Source organism: Phyllopteryx taeniolatus, chromosome 17, assembly GCF_024500385.1.
Source record: "Phyllopteryx taeniolatus isolate TA_2022b chromosome 17, UOR_Ptae_1.2, whole genome shotgun sequence".
Lineage (NCBI taxonomy): Eukaryota > Metazoa > Chordata > Actinopteri > Syngnathiformes > Syngnathidae > Phyllopteryx > Phyllopteryx taeniolatus.
Window position 1 is genome coordinate 10,140,882 of NC_084518.1, and position 6,000 is coordinate 10,146,881.

A 6,000-nucleotide genomic window follows, 5' to 3' on the forward strand; every position below is an offset into this window, starting at 1 on the left:
GAAAATAAACAGACCTCTTTGGAGGCAAAGCAACAGTGTGCAATCTTCCCTTTCACCTGCATTCGCAGAGCTTGAAATATGCGCTCGCTGAAACAGCTTTTTGTAAAATAAGAGCAGTTAAATACTGCAGCTGGAGATGCAGCGTGTGCAGCTCTCAACCACTGTAAATGAAATCCAGTGCTGTCAAAAGAGAGCCAAAATGAGAGTTTACAACATTGAGGAAACCCAAATGTAAATCCATGTGAGGGCGTTTGCAGTCTTCCTCTGAATTCCCTTAACATCTTAGATTCTCTGGCATCTTTAACGTGAGATATTCAAGTTCAGCCAACCCCTCCACAAATGCCTGACCCAGTGAAACTTGCTAATCTCTTAAACCTCTTCCTACTCTGCAACATTTCATCCTTATATTCAGCAAGTCGCCGTCCATCTTCATCCTCTGAGTCATCTTACAGTAAAGGGTGTAGCGTACTAGCGTCTCTGACTTTCTAGAATATTGAACCCTATGACGAAAACCCTCTGAACTGCCCTTAAAGTCAAATTTACAGCTGGAGGTTGATGCATCGGAACGAAGAAGGGACTATCGCGGACGCTCAGACAAACAAACTAACACATTAATGCACACAGACAAGCAACTGCATTGTAAGAAGCAACAGACATCAAGTAGGGAGATTACAACTGAAGTTGTGTCAATGTGTCAGTGTGTGAGTGTCTCCCTCCATGCATCTCTCGCACTTACTCCCCCTCCCCAACGTGAACAAAATGGCCAGATGGCTTCCAATCCTACATGCTAATCCATGACATACACACACTGCAGCCCTGGCACACCTACAACAATACACTACTGGAGTCAGTTAGACCCTAAAACAAACACACACGGCACATAACTTCTGCATTATTAGAAGACACGGGAGACCTTAACGGTGACTTTACTGAACAGCACGCTATCCAGCAGCAACTTTCACCCCGACTCCAACAGATGGAGGCCTCCTTGTACGTGTATCATATTTCAGAGAGTCCACTTTAAGTGGGCTGCAGGCCAAGACGATGTTCTGCTGCTTTTGTTAGTCGAGGCGAGGTAAGAGAGGCTGTGTGTGTTGGGTTACATTTGCCATAATGGAAAACATAAGGAGGCCCAAGAACTGCAAACGTGAGGAAAAATAGGCCAGCGTAAAATCATCCAGTATTTTATTATATGTTGTTTAATGGCAGCACTCAGTGGACAGCAAACATCTGCCAAGGTTAAACAATCCTAATTTGGATCACCACCAAATTGTTAACCTTCTTGGATACCCACTTCCTGCATTTTTTCATAAAGCTTCATCTTGTACGAATCATTAAGAAGGAAAATTTGGAATGGAACCAAAAGTGTAAACGAATCCACACATTTATCCTAATCTGCAAGTTTCGTGAATTGTTTAGCATCGCGAAGATAATGATTAAAATGACAGACAAGCGTCACAACTTGGGTTTGTTCCCGCTCGCCCGTGTGTTTACATTTGTTTACTATACAAACAGTACAGTGGACGGTGCAGTTTTACAGATCTTTCCAGTAATGCTGAATAGCGTGAGCATGAGCGTTGTAGGAATCGGCCATGTTACCTTTTGCCTACTTGTTTTCAGCTATGAAATTTTCATGAGTTGCATGTAACATTCAGAGACCACAAAGACAGACCGAACCACAGTAAATTCTGGGTGATGGGCAGACAGATCTCAGAAAGATGCTTCTGTGCTGCTTGAAGGAGAAGGTGTGAGGAGTTTATGAGGGTTGAGGAGCACAACGAAGAGGGAAGAGGATTCAACAGTAAAGAATATAGTGGAGATTACAACTGTGCCCATTAATGCAATGGCTCTCTAGGCCTCACTTTAGATTGGGACAATGTGGTATGGCAACTAAATATTTCCTTTTTACAAACCCCAATTCCAATAAACTTAGGACGTTGTGTAAAACATAAATAAAAACACAACACAATGATTTGCAAATCCTTTTTAACCTATATTCAAATGAACACACTACAAAGAAAAGATATTGAATGTTCAAACTGATAAATTATTTTATTTTTTATTTTTTTGCAAATATCACTCATTTTGAATTTGATGCCTGCAACACATTCCTTAAAAGCTGGGACAGGGGCATGTTTACCACTCGGTTACGTCACTTTTCCTTTTAACAACACTTAATAAACTTGTGAGAACTGAGGACACTAACTGTTGAGGCTTTGGAGGAGGAATTCTTTCCCATTCTTGCTTGATGTACAACTTCAGTTGCTCAACCATCCGGGCTCTCTCTTGTCATATTTTGCGCTTCATAATGTGCCATACATTTTCAATGGGAGACAGGTCTGGACAGCTGTCATGGTAGTGTAGTACTTGCACTCTTTTACCACGAAGCAACGCTGTTGTAACGTGTGCAGAATGTGGTTTGGCATTATCTTGCTGAAATAAGCAGGGATGTTCCTGAAAAAGACTTGATAGCTTGGATGGCAGCATATATTGCTCCAAAACTTGTACCTTTCAACATTAATGGTGACTTCACAGATGTGCATGTTACCCATGCCATGGGCATTAACACATCCACATACCATCACAGATGCTGGCTCTTGAACTTTGCACTGATAACAATTTGGATGGTCCTTTTCCTCTTTGGTCCATGATTTCCAAAAACAATTTTTGAAATGTGGAGTCATCAAACCACAGCACACTTTTCCACTTTGTGTCCGTCCATCTCAGATGAGCTTGGACTGAGAGAAGCCAGCAGGGTTTCTGGGTGTTGTTGATATATGGCTTTCGCTTTGCATGGTAGAGTTTTAATGTGCATTTGTAAATGTAGCGACGAAGTCTGTTAACTGGCAATGATTTTCTGAAGTGGTCCTGAGCCCATGCAGCAATATCCTTTACACAATGATTCTGGCTTTTAATGCAGTGCCGCCAGAGGGATTGAAGGTTACGGGCATTCAATCTTGGTTTTTCGGCCTGGTCGCTTATGTGCAGAGATTTATCCAGATTCCCTGAATCTTTTGATGATATTATGGACCGTAGATTATGACATCCCTAAATTCCTTGCAATTGTATGTTGAGAAGTTTTTTTTTAAACTGGTGGACTATTTGCTCATGCAGTTGTTCACAAAGTGGTGAACCTCGCCCCATCCTTTTTTTTGAACAATTGAGCCTTTTGGGGATGGTCCTTTGCACCCACTCATGGCACTCAACTGTTTCCAATTAATATGTTTACCTGTGGAATGTTTCAAACAGGTGTTTTTGGAGCATTCCTCAAATTTCCCACTTTTTTGTTGCCCCTGTCCCATCTTTTTTGGAATGTGTTGCAGACATCAAATTCAAAATGAGAGAATATTTGCAAAATAATACAATAACGGGCGGCACGGTGGACGACTGGTTAGAGCTTCAGACTCACAGTTCTGAGGACCGGGGTTCAATCCCCGGCCCGCCTGTGTGGAGTTTGCATGTTCTCCCCGTGCCTGCGTGGGTTTTCTCCGGGCACTCCGGTTTCCTCCCACATCCCAAAAACATGCATGAATTGGAAACTCTAAATTGCCCGTAGGTGTGACTGTGAGTGCGAATGGTTGTTTGTTTGTATGTGCCCTGCAATTGGCTGGCAACCAGTTTAGGGTGTACCCCGCCTCCTGCCCGATGATAGCTGGGATAGGCTCCAGCGCGCCCGCGACCCTTGTGAGGAGAAGTGGCTCAGAAAATGGATGGATGGATGGATACAATAACGTTCATCAGTTTGAATATTAAATATCTTGTCTTGCTTTGTAATGTAATTAATTTAATATATTGTTGACCGAAAATAATTTGGAAATCATTGTATTCTGTTTTTATTTAAGTTTAACACTATGTCCCAACTTCATTGGAATTAGGGTTTGTTAATAAATATGAGGGCAATGAAATAATGTGTGCATATAGTTATGTTGTTAGCTGTGGAAATAGAGGCATCTACTGAATATCAGTGTATAGCAGGCCAGTGTTCGCAGGGAGTAACACCTTCAACCCATCCCCCCATTCCCCTTGCTATCATCACACCCTCCCCTCCATCACTGAGTTGACTCCCTAAAATCTCCCATTCGCATGACAGCCAGACAACAGGTTTCCCATCAGGCCTTGCACCTCACAAATCTCAGGGATGGATGCCCGCAGACATGGATCTCTCACATTTGATCACTTGCACGCCGTGACTAAAATGAGTGGAGGTGACGGTGGAGAAGCACATTCATCTGTCCAGCGATGGGCTGTGGATGAATCCGAGGAGTAGCGGCTTGGCTCTCGCAGGAACGGCCCCCGCCCCCGCTCCCATCCCCAAAGAAGTCAGGTGACCAGATGTTGTATATCTGCTTGTCAGTGGAGCCGCCATGAAACTGCTGCACACGTACATGTCAACGCCAGGAGACGGAGGCACGTCCAAGCGTTGTATATATGGTTATTGACCCCAAAAAAGACAGTTTTCCTCCTACATCATCCTTTGTAGTGAGGCCTCAAGGAACACACCGCAGAGGTAACAAAAGAAGATCCGTAAGGATACGAAGCATCCGCACATATAGCTCCCATCCATCCATCCATCCATCCAATTCAGGACTAAACCCTAAATAGCAAGGCTTCTTTATATTTTGGGGTTCTGGTGTTGCAACTGCAGCTGCTGAAGGCCTACACAAACGCCACTATTGATTAGAAACACCTCCCTATCACTAATTTGCGAGGGGGTGCATGCACTCCATACAGTGTTGATGAGATGCAGGGGAGTGGAGGTGGGGTCGCAAATATAGGATGGGATAAAAAGAAAGAACACGTAAAGCCCATTTTAATGAATGCAGTCACAAAGTCTCACTCGAACAGACTGCAGCTCAAACAGCTGCTTCCTTAGCAGGGCCCATTGCACAGTGGAAGACGGGTAAAATGAGCTACAAAGCACCCCGACATACACAACCACAGTCTCCCCCTCCCGTCCTCCTCCTCGCCTCTCCTGCCTCCTCTGCTTCCCCCTCTCTTTACATCACCATATTGCAAACACAGGGGAGGAATTACCTGAACTATGTCTTCACATTCTCTCGGTCCGTGTTTCGCCCATGAGCCATCACCTGTGGTGGAATCATCGTCTTCTGTCCTGGTCCCAGTGACAGTTTACGGCAGGATTTCCATTCTCTTGTCAGACCAGTTCCTGACCCTAAAAGCAGGCTTGTTCGGAAGGCTGGCTGGATGCTTCACTGGCTGCTCACTGTTCCCTAGCTCGTGACGTCATCCGCCCTGCTTCGCCGATTGGTCGAGTGGATGAATATTAATGAGAGCAGCAGGTCCGGAGGAGGAGCCAGCAGAGATAAGACACTATTGGTTTTCTGTTTGACAGACACACATTCTCTCTGTTTGGACATAGTTGCACATGATGATTTAGTTAATTTATGATTTACTTTATATTTTTTTGATTTGTACAAAATGGCAAATCAAGACCAGAAAGTTATACATTCAACATGGAAAGGCAGTTAAGGATTCAGAGGCAGGCAGACATGACAACCAAAAACCTGCCTATATTTGCCTAAATTTGCCTATGATGTCATCCTTTTGGTCTACCTCACCTGTGATTGGCTGAAGAGCAGAGCATCTGCTCAGTCTTACGGCTAGCATCGAGCTCAAGGAGGAAGCCTCACCAAGGCCCTGTGGAGCCTGGCTGGTTGTCCTGACAACGCCTGTATTGTCGACACTCCTTGTTGGAGAGCAACATGGCTGTTCAGTTGACAGTGATGATTCAAATGGAGAACCTGATATGATTTGAAAAACAACACAATGAAAAATATACCACACATTTCCTAATTATCACTGCAAATATTTCACGGTTATTTTATTCATCATGAAAAACTCAGCCAAGGTTTGTGCATTTTGTCTTAAGAAGTCTTAAATATATGAAGGAAGAAGTATAATCTGGCAAGCATCTTTCTTCTATCTACTTTTTCTTGAACTCTCTAGAATGCTAAACCTAAGCCGTGACATTGACATCCA

General features: G+C 43.8%; 1 protein-coding gene across 4 annotated transcripts in view; it reads right to left on the bottom strand.

The window, feature by feature from the left end:
* The window catches only part of LOC133466921 (serine/threonine-protein kinase PAK 3), a 32,165-nt gene extending 26,915 nt beyond the window's left edge, over nt 1–5,250 (bottom strand). For all 4 annotated transcript variants that reach the window (XM_061751115.1, XM_061751114.1, XM_061751113.1 and 1 more), the window contains exon 1: nt 5,035–5,250. The gene's annotated coding sequence lies outside the window, so the exon portion shown is untranslated. The remainder of the gene's footprint in view (nt 1–5,034) is intronic.
* Between the last annotated feature and the right edge of the window lie 750 nt (nt 5,251–6,000).